This window comes from Canis aureus, chromosome X (assembly GCF_053574225.1).
Source record: "Canis aureus isolate CA01 chromosome X, VMU_Caureus_v.1.0, whole genome shotgun sequence".
Lineage (NCBI taxonomy): Eukaryota > Metazoa > Chordata > Mammalia > Carnivora > Canidae > Canis > Canis aureus.
In genome coordinates, this window is record NC_135649.1 from 94038077 (window position 1) to 94052014 (window position 13938).

Consider the following 13938-nt stretch of genomic DNA (forward strand, 5'->3'; position numbering starts at 1 on the left):
ATTTTCAAAGGAACCAAATATTCTTCTGAGAGAAGGTCTGTATAGTATCTGGCTTCTTTCCCATTTGGGGTCCTACATTCTTAGAAAACCTCTTATAAATGAACTGGTCAGAGAGCAGTAGGAAGGAATTCAGGGTGCAACTAAAGCCTAAATCAGGCCTTCAACTACCAGGATGATGTATTAGACCAGGAAGATTAACCACTATAGTGACCAATCCCTATATCTTAATGGCCTGATGTAATACAAATCTAGTGCTGGCTTGTTCAGTTGTTTGGTGGGTGGCCTTCCATGGAAAGATGTTGAGACCAGCCTCCTCCTTATAGTACTACTACCCCATAAGACTACAGGTTCTCCTGCTGGATATTTTCCTTCTGACTGCCATAAGAAAGTGGAGGGTAGTTTAAGAGATATTTTGTTAGGGTGGACATGGAAGTGGTGTCCATATTGCCATCACTTCCATTCACATGGCCCCATTCTGCTGCAATGCAGGTCAGACGGGGTATGTATGAATAAAAGAAAATGAGTTTGGTAAACAACAATCCAGGGCTCATGATGCATGGGGTTATAAGCATCACAGGCTGAACCTGAAAACTTCCCAGGACTAAATAGCTCAAACACTATTGTATGGCTTTGAGATTAATGATTGCATATGAATGGTAGAAGAGCAGGTTGTAATGTAGTTATAGTCTACAATGATCTATGGTGGTATGTGGCAGCCACAACTGACTGTGACGATGGGAGCAGAGAGAGCATTTTGTCTCTACTTTCTCATAACCCTCCTCACCTCTCAACCCCTAGATGACAACAGGAACCAAAAGAAAATCTGTACCTGCAAAGATATTACTGTATCAGTGCTCAGGAATGACATGGACTATTGAAACTAGCTGGTTTTTAACAGTGACACTGTGAGGTAGGGGTTGGGTGGAGTCAAATTCAGCTCTCTGGGTTATGCTTATGGTGGGTCACCTTGGAAGAGAAGAGTCTCTCTGGATTTCTGTGCTTGAGGATTAGTCTCTGGCTTCACTGTGAGCTGTCACCTGTCACCTGCTGCCAGTGGTGGATGCAGAATTGCTTAACTTCTAGCTAGGTTTCAACTCCAGACATGAGGTAGTTCCTACAGAATACAATATTCCAGAAAGTGATCTCTGGTGATGAACCTGTGGGAGGAAAGGCGGACAGTCTTGCAGTGCTTATATGGAACCTCGCAGAAATGTTGGATTGATTATTAAAACTATTGCGACTTTCTTTGCATCTCTACCATGTGAAGAGGAATTTTTCTGTTATAGTTAAAATTAGAAAAAAAAAAAAGATGCTGCTTGTTATGTAGAGAAGGAAATTGATCATCACAGAATATATCACTGTTTTCTCCCCAGACTGATAAAGCAGTGCGCTTCCACAGTTTGCATGTCTGCTTGGCAGGGTCGTGATTTCCTCATAACTTCCAAGTCCTCTGAAGCAGCGCATAGATGTCTGCAGAGCTGACTTTCTTCTACTCAGAGAGAAACTGACCTTGCACATTGTCACCAGCTAGCAAAATAATGATCCCATTTCTTGTTGAAACAAACTATCCATTTACTTGAAAAATGTCATTTGAAGAAGAGGAGAACAAAAGGTAAAGAGGCCCTGAATCAAGAAGGCTTGAGTTTAAAATGGCATGGTTTATACCTTGCACGTTCGTTAGAGGCCCTGTTTCATGCCAAGCCTTCTTGTTTTGTCTCACAGGCTTTCAGGACCACATGGCAGAAGGATGGTGAGCCAGTGGTCTTCTGGAATAAACTTGACCAAGGTCAGTTTTTATTTGTATATCCTACTTTTGCTTTTCTCAGAGCTTCCACAGCAATTCTAGGATATTCTATTTATGCTCAGTGTGACTAAATATGAGCTTGATTCACAGGAGGTCCTTCAACTCTGATGCACATGCCTCATGTTGCAAATTTTGTCATATAGACCATGTTGTAAATCCTTGACCTCGGGAGATAAGGAACTCTATTTCCATGGAATCAAACCTCTCATAACTCACTAAACTACTTGTAACTTGATAGATGTTCAAAAGATGGCTCTGTTTATTATAATGAATCATTCCTTGTCTCTGACCTCTGAGACTTGTTGACATTAGTTGACATGGTATATCATGGAGAACTGGAAATGGAGGTCTATAATTTGAGATCTGGACATCCTGCACTGAATTTTGGAAGTGTTCCTAATGCAAGGAAAGGAACGAGGTGGATTCTTAGGCAAGCAAGGGAGAGCCAGATCTCAAATTTTCCGAATGAGATGTCAATGGGTGCTACATTATAATAACAGAGAATTAATTGCTCTCTACTGTCTGAGTTCCAAGTCCCCAAGGGTAGAAAAGTTGTTTTTAATAAGGAACATAAATTCTATCACAAATCCAAACAAGTCTTGGAGCTCCTTTCTATGGAAAAAGCCACCAAGATTTACTATGTAAACAATTTTAGTTTACTATAAAACGAGAAAGCACTGATTGTATTCCAAGTTCTTTCTTCTCTGTGCCATGGAGATGGGGCGGAATAATTCAGTCACCCCAAGTGAGGGCCAAGTAAAAGGGAGTCTTATGCAGGATTCATAAGAGAAAAGTGATTGAATGGGCCTGCATGTGTACGCTTTAGGGGATTGGCCCCAGAAAAGACCAAATGAAAGGAAATCTTGTGCTGATTCCCTAGGAGGAGTGAGTGTATAGGAAGGGCCAGCTCATCTGCACTCAAGGAATCACAGACAAGAAAAGGGATGGAGGAAGGACATCTTCTGCAGGATTCCTAAGATTTGAGGGTAAGAAGGTGCCTACATGTGTTCTCTTAGGAAGAAAGATCAAAAAAGGCCAAATGAAGGGGATCATAACCTACATTCCTAAGAAGTAAGGATGAGGGGCGCCCTGCGTGTGTGCACTCAGGGAATCAGCCCCAAGAGAAGTTCAAGTGAAAGATCTCGGCTGGGTTCCTAAAAGGAAAGGGTAGAAGAGGAGAGGATGTGAGGGTAGGAGCTCTCAGGCATATCTACTATTAACTGATGAAGAGAATTTGTCTAGATACCATAGGGAAATGAGGTCCAAAATAAATCTATTTATTTCAAAAACTAGTTTGCAGGTTGGAAACAGTTGAGATTCCTAGAATTTTAGTTGGAACTACCTACACCGTAAAACAATTTTTTTGCTGACATAGTCCCTGACAACAAGTCTTTCCTTGTCTGTCTTCTTCCATCTTTGTGCATTATTCTATATTAGAATATTCTGATTTATGCATATCTTTGTTTATAATTTTTAAGATTAATTTTCTATAACCTTCCCTAGTTGCTGTTGTTTTAGAAATTGGCTGGGTACATAAGTGTATTATAAAGGTTATTCTTATGTTTTTAATGCATTTCTCTAGGTTTCAAAGCCGACAGCTCCACTATACGCTGTCTGTGCAGCCTGGGGAAAGGTTTTTAATGTCACCAAGCTCCTATTGGTAAGCTAAGAACAATAACGTAGCCTACCTTATAGCATTGTTATGATGAATAAAGATATGTAAAGGAGTCTGGTGCATAATAAATGCTAAATAACCGTTAGCAATGATGATGATAATGATGATAATTACTGTGAGGGGAAGCTGATGTCACATCAAGAAGGGCCAGGGAGTTCAGACTAATAGGTTTTATCTAGATATAATGTGCAGTTAGATATTGGAGACAGAAACACATAAAGTCACTTTGATATTTCAAGTCCAGGAGAAGATAGCACCATGAGCAACAATGGGAAATGAGAAAGATGAATCATGGCCTGGCCAATGAGTGCCATGGATGCTGTCAGTAATATAGATAATATAATAATAGAAGTAACACTGAAGCAACAGTGGGGCTTCATGCTTTCATAATCAACTGATTGTCAGTGAATCTCCCTCCTTGTAATTGCCATTACAATTCATCACAGAGAGCCACTTAAAATGTGTAATTCATAACAGCAAAGAACACTAAGAATTTTGCAATTCACAGAATGGGTACGTAACTGTAGTTGTCTCATATTATTCAAATAACTAATTTAAGAGAATACCCTATCTTTCCAGGACTTCTCATCTGAAGGGGCAGCACCCTGCCAATAATCCAGTCCTTTAATGAGGATGGTCCTATCTTTATAATAACCAGTCAGTCTAATACAGAGAGGTGTTCTTCAGCCTTTGTAGTCACTGGAAAATACAGGTACTTCCTGTGTGGGCTGTAACCATTTGATTTTGACTTTTACTAAAAGGGATTTTGACTACTAGACCCAGATGATAGGCTTCTGAACGGTCCTGTCCTTCTGTCTGGGCATGTGAGTCCTCAGTCGGATCCAGCCTCCATGTGCAAATATCCTTCTGACTAACTTCATCACTCCCCCTGTAGTCAACTGATTATAGAGTCCATAAAGGCTCCGTTTTGGCCCCTATTCCTATTCTAAGCCTCAATACTAGCCTCCCATCCAGTCTCCCATCTGGAGATTCTCAGCATCTCATTTGGGACATGACCCTGATTGCGATCCCTCCTTCAATACTTACAGTACAAAGCTTCTTTTCTGGCATAAACATAAGACAGTAATGTAGGGTCATTATAGACATCTGAGAATATGTAATTCCATAGTCCATTCCTCTTTTTAAATTTATTTTTTATTGTTTTTTTATTTTTTCATGTATTTTCCATAGTCCATTCCATAGCAGAGATCAGGGGCTGGTGCAGGAGGAACGGGACATGGAGATGGCTGGAATCATGTGCGGAATCCATTCATCAAACGGCATGCCTAGTTATTGTTCCACTCAGTAAAGACTGGGGGTTAACCAAGAATAACTTAGAGGAGCTTGTGGAGTATTCTTTATGGAAAAATTACAGAAGTGCATGTGGTATATATGCAACTTATAGTAGCATGGCATTTAGAGCTTTGGGAATCCTATATCAATCAGTATCATTCTTGGAGGAAGATGATAATGATTCACCAGTGTTTGGGAATTAGACATATAGCATTCAGAATTAAATCCTATCAGGCGAATTTTCTATATGGATTTTTACTTCGGAAGATGAGTGCAAGAGCTTTTAATGAAATTGTTAGGAGTCTCAATATCACCCATCCTCTTTTTTTTTTTTAATTTTTATTTATTTATGATAGTCACACACACATTGAGAGAGAGAGAGAGAGAGAGAGGCAGAGACACAGGCAGAGGGAGAAGCAGGCTCCATGCACCGGGAGCCCGACGTGGGATTCGATCCCAGGTCTCCAGGATCACGCCCTGGGCCAAAGGCAGGCGCTAAACCGCTGCGCCACCCAGGGATCCCCCATCCTCTTCTGTCTGTTTCTCTCTCTCCTGCAGCTTGATCAGCAAGTGCCTAAACTCTCTTAGCATCTATCTTTTGTCAAGCAAGCCAGCCACTCTTAAACATTATACTCAAAGCATTCCTTAACAAGTAGTAGATGACAGAGTGGTGGACAAAAAGACTTGAAGGCAGAACTGCAAAACAGTTTTGCACTAATGAGTTATGTGTTTTTCTTAATTATGCTGACTTCTGCAAAGCTGCGCTTGACATGTTTGTCTGAAGCTGGGAAAAGAATAGAAGCAAGATTATCTGCAAAGATATTTGCGTAGTAACTGCCATTGAACTCTTTGCTTTTGACATTTATTGTTAGATGGAGATTTAAAAAAAGCTTCACGGTGGGAATAAATGAAGTTGAGTTGCTTTCGGTCCACTTGGCCATATGAACAACAGGACCCCATTCTCATGGTTTTTAATGATTTCTGTACCCCCACTACCAAAAATTCTCCTTGGCTGACAGTTGTCATGGTGATCATCTAAATTGAGTCCAAGCACACTTCAACATACGACACGTGATATGCACAGTCGCTTCTTCCATATGTGCAGCTTCTTGAAGGAGGCCAGCCTTTTGGCCAAGCCATGTGTTAAAGACTGAGAAATGACTTTCTCCCCGACATTTGTCATGCTTGGGTCACTGGGACTGTAATAGCTGGTGAAAATGTAGTTTTTCTCACTTATTAAAAGGAGCAAGTCTTGAGACCTAATTTTAGATTGCACCTCTAGCTGATAGTGCGATACCTTTCTGTTGTGATTTAACTTCCTCTTTGGATAGAATATAAAGTATGATTTTTTTAAAAAAAATTCTCTCCACTACAACAAACTATCCATCCTGGTTTTGCAAAGAACAAAAGATAATTTCTTATGCTGAGGCTGAGCAGGGAGAGCAAGTGCCTCCATGACACGGCTTTGTCCACCAGCAGTGCTCTCTAGTGCCTGTAAAAATAGGTATTTGGCAGGGCTTTCCAATTCTCAGTGTCTATTACAATGAAGGCTGAACAAAGTATGTGAAAATCTGAGTCCTGCCTCACTCCCTTTATAAAATTAAGTCTGTTAAAAATGCGAATTGCTCTTGGGTCCACAACTAACAAAAGAGATCAGAGTGAGAGTCGGAAAGTGTAGGAGGGGAGCCTTTTCTTCTTGCTTGATCTTCCCTAGTTAACTTCATTTCATTTTATTTTATTAACTCTTTTGGTCTCTGATGTAACTTGATGTGTGTCTGGAGTGACCAGTTAAGAATTCTTGAGATGTTTTTGGTGCCAAAGGGGTGGTTTTATTAAAGCACAGCAGCTCTTTCTGCCCATGGGTTGTGAGGTGCAGTCGATGATATATTTTGGAATTGGGGGATGTAAAGACAAAGGAATTTTCCAAAAGGATTTTTTCATATGCTAAAGAAGATTTAGGGGATCCTGGAGACCTAGCTATTGTCAAGCTAAAGTTGTTTTTAACTCGAGCGAGGCACTAACATTAAGACAGTTGGGAATTCCTGGAGGAATGTCATACTCTGCCTGCCTCAAATATTTGTCAATGGGCAGCAAGGTATAAGGAAGTTTAATTTTATCTACGTTTCCTTTTGCCTTCCTTCTTCATATCAGTTTCCAAGAATCTCTTGTCTCCAGCAATGACCCAATGTCCTTCTCATTCTTTGGTACACTTGCCCATTGACATCTGAACAAGTGAATTTGGGCTTTGCCTTGCTGCCTGCCTTCTTCCTTGACATCAGATATGCACCCACTGTGAGACTCTCCACCAGACTTCTGGCCTCTTCCTTCATCCTCTGTTTGGTCCACATGTGTGTCTGGATCATGGAAGTTCCAGCTTTTGTGTTTCACTGCCCCACACTGCCCTAACTTCTCAGCCTAGGCCATTTTCAGTAATGCTCAGGACAAAATTAACGGCCCTTAATATCCTCGTCTTTTCTAACCTTTTCTTCCCTCGTTCTACATTGGTCCTCCCAATCTCCCACCACATATTTATAGAGGGTTTTTTTTTTTTATAGAGGTTTTTTTGTTTTGTTTTTGTTTTTGCTTTTGTTTTTGTTTTAAAAGAGAGACAAAGAAATCACAGAATGACAACCCACATCCCTGCAATACCATGGATGCCTATAAATGGGGAGAGGCTTCCCTTCCCTGAAGTTAGGGCAAAAGGATTAAGAACTGATTAAATGTGTATATCTTAAAATAATTTTAGATGGGATTTACCAATAACAGCATGCTAAATAAACACATTGAGCAGTTCATCAAAGACAAGGCAAACCCCGTTCATCCTGAATATTATTATGTGACTTCCGGAAGGTCAATAAGGAATCAAGTTAAATTCAGATGTATAAATCATGAGCTATTTTAGTGAAATGTTACAGATACATTATCTAATTTTCCTTCAATCTCTCTCCTTTGTTTTTTCTTTGGAGAATGTTGGCTTAAAAGGCAAAATGGAATTATTGCTTGACATTTAAAATAACTTCTTTGAGAACAATTGGTAGAATGGACAATTGACATGATTATAAATGTATGTCACGTTTATAACCCAAAGTTATGCATATGAAAGATTATACATTCAAACATGGTTTAGATGAATTGCAAATCACAGATCCATGGTGAGGAAATTAAGGATGCTACTCTATCATTTATTTGTGACAATAATACGGACAGGGATATCATGCTCCTAAAAAAAAATGTCCCTTGCTGCAGAGAAACACTGAGGCCAGATGAACTACAGACAGATTTTTTAAAAAAGATTTTATTTATTTATTCATGAGAGAGAGAGAGAGAGAGGCAGAGACACAGGCAGAGGGAGAAGCCGGCTCCATGGGGGGATCCCAACGTGGGACTTGATCCCGGGTCTCCAGGATCTCGCCCCTGGCTGAAGGCAGCGCTAAACCGCTGAGCCACCTGGGCTGCCCTACAGACAAATTTAATGTAACATTTTAATGTCTGCTTTGATATTTGTTGCTGTGTAACCAACCACTCCAAAACTTAGTGGCTTAAAAACCAAATACTTTAATATTTCTCACCATTTTGTGGATGACTAGAACTTAGCCAGACAGTTCTTTTGCTAGCCTCACTTGAAACCTTTCATATCATTTCAGCAAGATTGTGGAACATCCAAAATGTTTTGCTCATAGGTCTACTCCTGGAAGACTGGGCTCACCTGAAGTACAGGATGACTAGGTATCTCTCTGTCTCTGTCTGTCTTTCTGTCTCTCATTCCAGGACATCTCCCTCTCCATATGTCTTCTCCTTAGTCTCTCTTCATGTGATCTCTCCAGCAGGACTCCTGCCCAGTATATCCACAACCACAAAAGCAGAAGTTTCCGGTAGCTTTCAGGTCAGGCCTGGAACTAGAATAGCATCACTTTTGCTACATTCTACTGTTGGAAGGAAGAAACTGATCTATCCCTGATTCAAAGGAAGAGAACTAGCATGGATGGGAATTCACTGGGGGCAGCTAATATCACGGACTACGTCTTAGGTCCTTATTTAATCTCTGGCATTGGGCATAGCTGACTCATTTATATTCTCTTCTTTGGATAGTTCATTCATTTCCATGACTTATCTATCCCTCATGGGGATAAATCTCTGTTCTTTCACCAGACTTCTTACCCAGTGATATATTATCAACTCTGTAATGGGTAGCTAACTCTGATTGAATACCAAATATGGGCTATGTATTTCATATAAACTATTTCTAATTTATTGACTGAACTGTATATAAACAGTAAGAAAACTGAGGCTCAGATAAGCTGTTTATAAAAGGCACATGACTAGTAAAGGACAGAACTATGACTGAAACCCAGGTATATCTTTGTATAAAGCCCTTGCATGTTTTTTTTTTTTCTCAAGATTTCATACTCTTTGGTCTCTGTCTCTGTTTCTATCTCTTTCTGTCTCTTTCTCTGCCTCTCTGCTGTCTCTCTTTCTGTCTCTCTTTCTCTCTTAGTTTTGGGACAAAATGAAAATTTACCTCTTTTATTTAATTTCCAAAGAAAAGAGAGTAGTGTATTCTCCCTTCCCATCTTTTTTTTTTTTTTTTTGACCAAGAAATAGAGATTTGCTCTAAGATTCGACTGTTGTACATTATATAATTTGATGTTCTGGAAGAAAAAGAAAGCCCTTGGTTCTGGGAGAAGGGCATTTTGTATATCTAGTTATTGTTGAATAGAATTTTTTTCCTCTCAGGATCAAGCGAATCTTGGCTGAGCTCTTTTGTTTCCTCCATTTTGCTTTTTGCATTGAGGAAGTGAATATCAGAGCTATTGGTTCTTTATTGACTTGACTTCTGAGAATTCATATTATTTAAAATCATGGGACACATTTTGTTCTAGTCCTTTGATTAAGCATAAAGACTTCAAGTCAAAAATATTCCAGGAGACAATGAATTGATAATTCATTTCCCAAGTCGTGGGAAGCAAGTCACAGATCAACTGTAAGCTGTTAAGTCATTCTGTTAGGAGACAATTTTCCCTGGCACTCTTATGTGTCTGGACATCTTATGAAGAAAGGCATTATATGTTTATTAAAATTATTTCTTCAAGGATGCTGTACAAAGACTGGCCTTGGAAAATAGGTATAGTGTCTTTCATTGGATTAAAGGGGAGGTTCACTTACTTTCCACTATAATAATGACAATGTCCTCATCTGTATCAAAGGGAAAGAAAGCATGCCTAATGCTCATTATAAAGGGCTTCACGGGATGCCTGGGTGGCTCAGTGGTTGAGCATCTGCCTTTGGCTCAAGGCATGATCCTGGTCCCAGGATCAAGTCCCAGGTCAGTTTCCCTGCGAGAAGCCTGATTCTCTCTGCCTGTGACTTTGCCTCTCTCTCTGTATCTCTCATGAATAAATAAATAAAATCTTAAAAGAAAAAAGAGGTTCAGATTCAGTAAGTAAGCTCAAGGTTGCTCTTCTGAAATTCAGCCCACTGTATGTTCAGAGAACTATCTGAGCTAATCTGTGTTGCCCTTGTGGAACTTGGGGCTTGTGCTAGGAGTAATAAAGAGCTTTATCTCTGACCAGGTGTCTTAGGTTTTATGCCAGTATCTATGAAACAGTAATAGGCTAGCTTATTAGCTTACTCACAAGGTAAATCTGAGACCCTTTGCAGTTATTGACACAGCTGCAGGGGGGAAATATAGTCCAAATCTCATATCTCAGCATATTTGTCATTCTAAATCACTTTCATCTTGGGCACTCCTCCTGTGGTACTAAGAGATTTTTATTACTACCCAAAATCTCAGAAATCTATGTCTAATATGTAATGCTGTTAACAGTTTATGTATGACAGTGTTGAATGGAATTACCTCATTCAAATTATTAAGCTGAAAATAAAGGATAAGTTGTAATTTGAGCAAAAAATTTTCTAGGAAAACTTGAATTATTCAATATCTAGGTTATAATATATTCATATTGATATCTAGAAATGAATGATTCAAGAGCATACATAGAAAGGCAATTAACAAAAGGAAATTCAGTGAACATAAATAATATATACATTTCACTTAGGTAAATTCAATTTTATGTTTTTAGGAGAGAGTGATAATAAGAGGGATAGTGAGGATGAGAGAGAGGGGGAAAGAAAGAGAGAATGAACATGGGAAAAAAAGTTCAAATAATGTGAGCAATTCAGTCCACCATTCAAATCAGTAAACATAGCCTACAGAGAATATAAGGTGAGAGAAACCTACTTTGGCTCTTGCTGTTACTTTGGCTGGTCCCAGTTACAGCATGCCTCCCATAATGTGAGCATCTATCTGTGTTGATTGAGATTCTAACGTGTAAAGATGTGTTTTTCATATGATGTATCTTTTAAAAGCAAGCCATTTATTTCATCTGGTGCTAAATTAAAGAAGTAGCACTCTACTCCCATGTGTTGGAAAAATCATGTGTTTGACTCTCTTGGCTTTTGGGTAGCCTGGAAATTCAGGAATCATGTGGAAGCCACTGATGATCTCAGCTTCCAGTAGGACTAAAGCAAGTGATTCACAGGAGCTCACTCTAAATCAAATGCAAACTCATGTTTGCAGTTTCCCAAGAGTCTCTTTTCAATGCTTCTGGATAATGACAGCTTCTACTTCTCTTTTGCCTTTCAAATAACATGTGGATCCTTCTTACTGGAAAAATTTAATCCTGAACTCTGTTGTCAGTGGAGTCTCAGAAATAATAGTTTTAAAGCTTCCTCCTGTGGTGCAGAAGCAAGTGTAAATCAGGGTGTGGATCTTGTTGGATTCAACACAGGCAGTCTGACATAGGCTACCTCTTCAACAGTTCAATATCCATAAAGACCCTTTTGCCCGTATTTGACTTTCAAATGACAAAAATAGCAATAGATCTGGCTTTCACTTAATGTGAAATGACTATCACCAATGTCAAGAAAACGCCTTCCTCTACCCTCAAAATGAAATAATAATTCCCAGTAGACTTTATCCATTACTAGATGTTGTTTTTTCCTCTTCTACCTCAGTCACAAATTCCTTTTGATATTTTTAATTTTAAGTGAAATTATAAGTCTACCTACAAAAAATTAATGCATTCTGAAAACTATAAAACATTGATGAAAGAACTTGAAGACAACACACACCAAAAAATGGAAAAATATTTCATCCTCATGGATTGGAAGAGTAAATATTGCTAAAATGTCCATACTACCCAAAGCAGCCTACAGATTTAATGCAATCTCTGTCAAAATACCAACAGCATTTTCACAGAACTAGAACAAACAATCCTAACAATTGTATGGAACCACAAAGGACCTCAAATACCCAAAGAAATCTTGAAAAAGAAGAACAAAAATGGACGTATCACAATCTCAGATTTCAAGATATATTGCAAAGCTGTAGTAATCAAAACAGTATTGTACTGGCACAAAAATAGACACATAGATAAATGTAACAAAATAGAGATTCCAGAGATAAAACCATGATTATATGGTCAATTAATCTTTGGCAAAGAATGCAAGAATATGCAATTGATAAAAGACAGTCTCTTCAACAAAGAGTGTTGGAAAAACTGGCCAGCTACATGCAAAAGAATGAAATTGGACTTCGCTTATACATCATATACAAAACTAAATGCAAAATTAAAGACCTAAATGTGATACCTAAAACCATAAAAATCCTAGAAGAGAGTACAAGTAGTAATTTCTCTCACATTGGCTACAGCAACATTTTTCTAAATATGTCTCTTAAGACAAGGGAACCAAAACAAAAAATAAGCTAATTGGGGATCCCTGGGTGGCTCAGCGGTTTCGCGTCTGCCTTTGGCCCAGGGCGCGATCCTGGAGTCCCGGGATCGAGTCCCACCTCAGGCTCCCGGCATGGGCCTGCTTACCTCTCCTCCTGTGTCTCTGCCTCTCTCTCTATGTCTAGCATGAATAAATAAATCTTTAAAAAAAAAAAAAAAGCTTCTGCACAGCAAAGGACACCATCAACAAAATTAAAAGACAACCTACTGAATGGGAGAAGATATTTGCAAATGACATATCCAATTAAGGGTTAGTATCCAAAATATATAAAGAATTTATACAACTCAGCACCAAAAAAATCCCCCAAATAATCCAATTAGAAAATGGGCAAAAGTCCTGAACAGACATTTCTCCAAAGAAGACATCCAGATGGCCAACAGACACATGAAAAGATGCTCAACAGCACTCATCATTAGGAAAATGCAAATCAAAACCACACTGAGATACTACCTCACACCTGTCAGCATGGCTAAAATCAGTTACACAAGAAACTACAAGTTTTAATGAGGATGTGGAGAAAGAGAAATGTGCATGCACTATTGTTGGGAATGCAAACTGGTATAGCCACTGTGGAAAACAGCATGGAGGTTTTTAAAAAAATTAAAAATGGAACTACCATTTGGTTCAGTAATTCCACTACTATTTACCCAAAGAACACGAAAGCACTATTTGAACAGATATATGCACCCCTATGTGTATGACAGTATTATTTACAATAGCCAAATTATGGAAGCAATTCAGGTGTCCATTGATAGATGATGGAAGAAAGGAGTGGTACATGTATATAATGGAATATTATTCAGCCATATAAAAGAATGTAATCTTGCTATCTGCAACAACATGGATGGATCTAGAGGATATAATGCTAAGTGGAATAAGTCAAGCAGAGAAAGACAAATACCATGTGGTTTCACTCATATGTAGAATTTGAGAAACAAAACAAATTAACAAAGAGAAAAACATCATACCAAAAAACAGCCTCTTAACATAGAGATCAAACTGATGGTTAACCATGGAGACGTGGGCATGGGGATGGATGGAATAGGTGAAGGGGATTAAGAGTACACTTATCATGATGAGCCCTGAGTAATGTATAGAATTGTTGAATTACTATATCATATACCTGAAACTAATATAACACTATATGTTAACTATACTGGAATTAAAATAAAATTAAATTAAATCGAAAAGAAAATAGGCCACCAACAGGTAATGACTATAAATTGGTTAATGTATATATACTTAACAAAGTAAGCATAATGAAACTTGCTTAGATTCTAAAGTCTTGATTTCTATAATTGGTCACAATGTCATAGCTGGCATTTGTAACTTTATTCTTCCCTACTTAGTATTTCTTTTGCTCTCACAGCAA

The 13938-nt window shown here is 38.7% G+C and overlaps 1 long non-coding RNA gene across 1 annotated transcript in view; it reads left to right on the forward strand.

Annotated features, from left to right (window-relative positions):
* The first annotated feature begins 1720 nt into the window (after positions 1-1720).
* The window catches only part of LOC144307923 (uncharacterized), a 28793-nt gene continuing 16575 nt past the window's right edge, over positions 1721-13938 (forward strand). The window contains exons 1-2 of the long non-coding RNA XR_013374585.1: positions 1721-1786; positions 3387-3464. This is a non-coding gene — a long non-coding RNA (uncharacterized LOC144307923). The remainder of the gene's footprint in view (positions 1787-3386; positions 3465-13938) is intronic.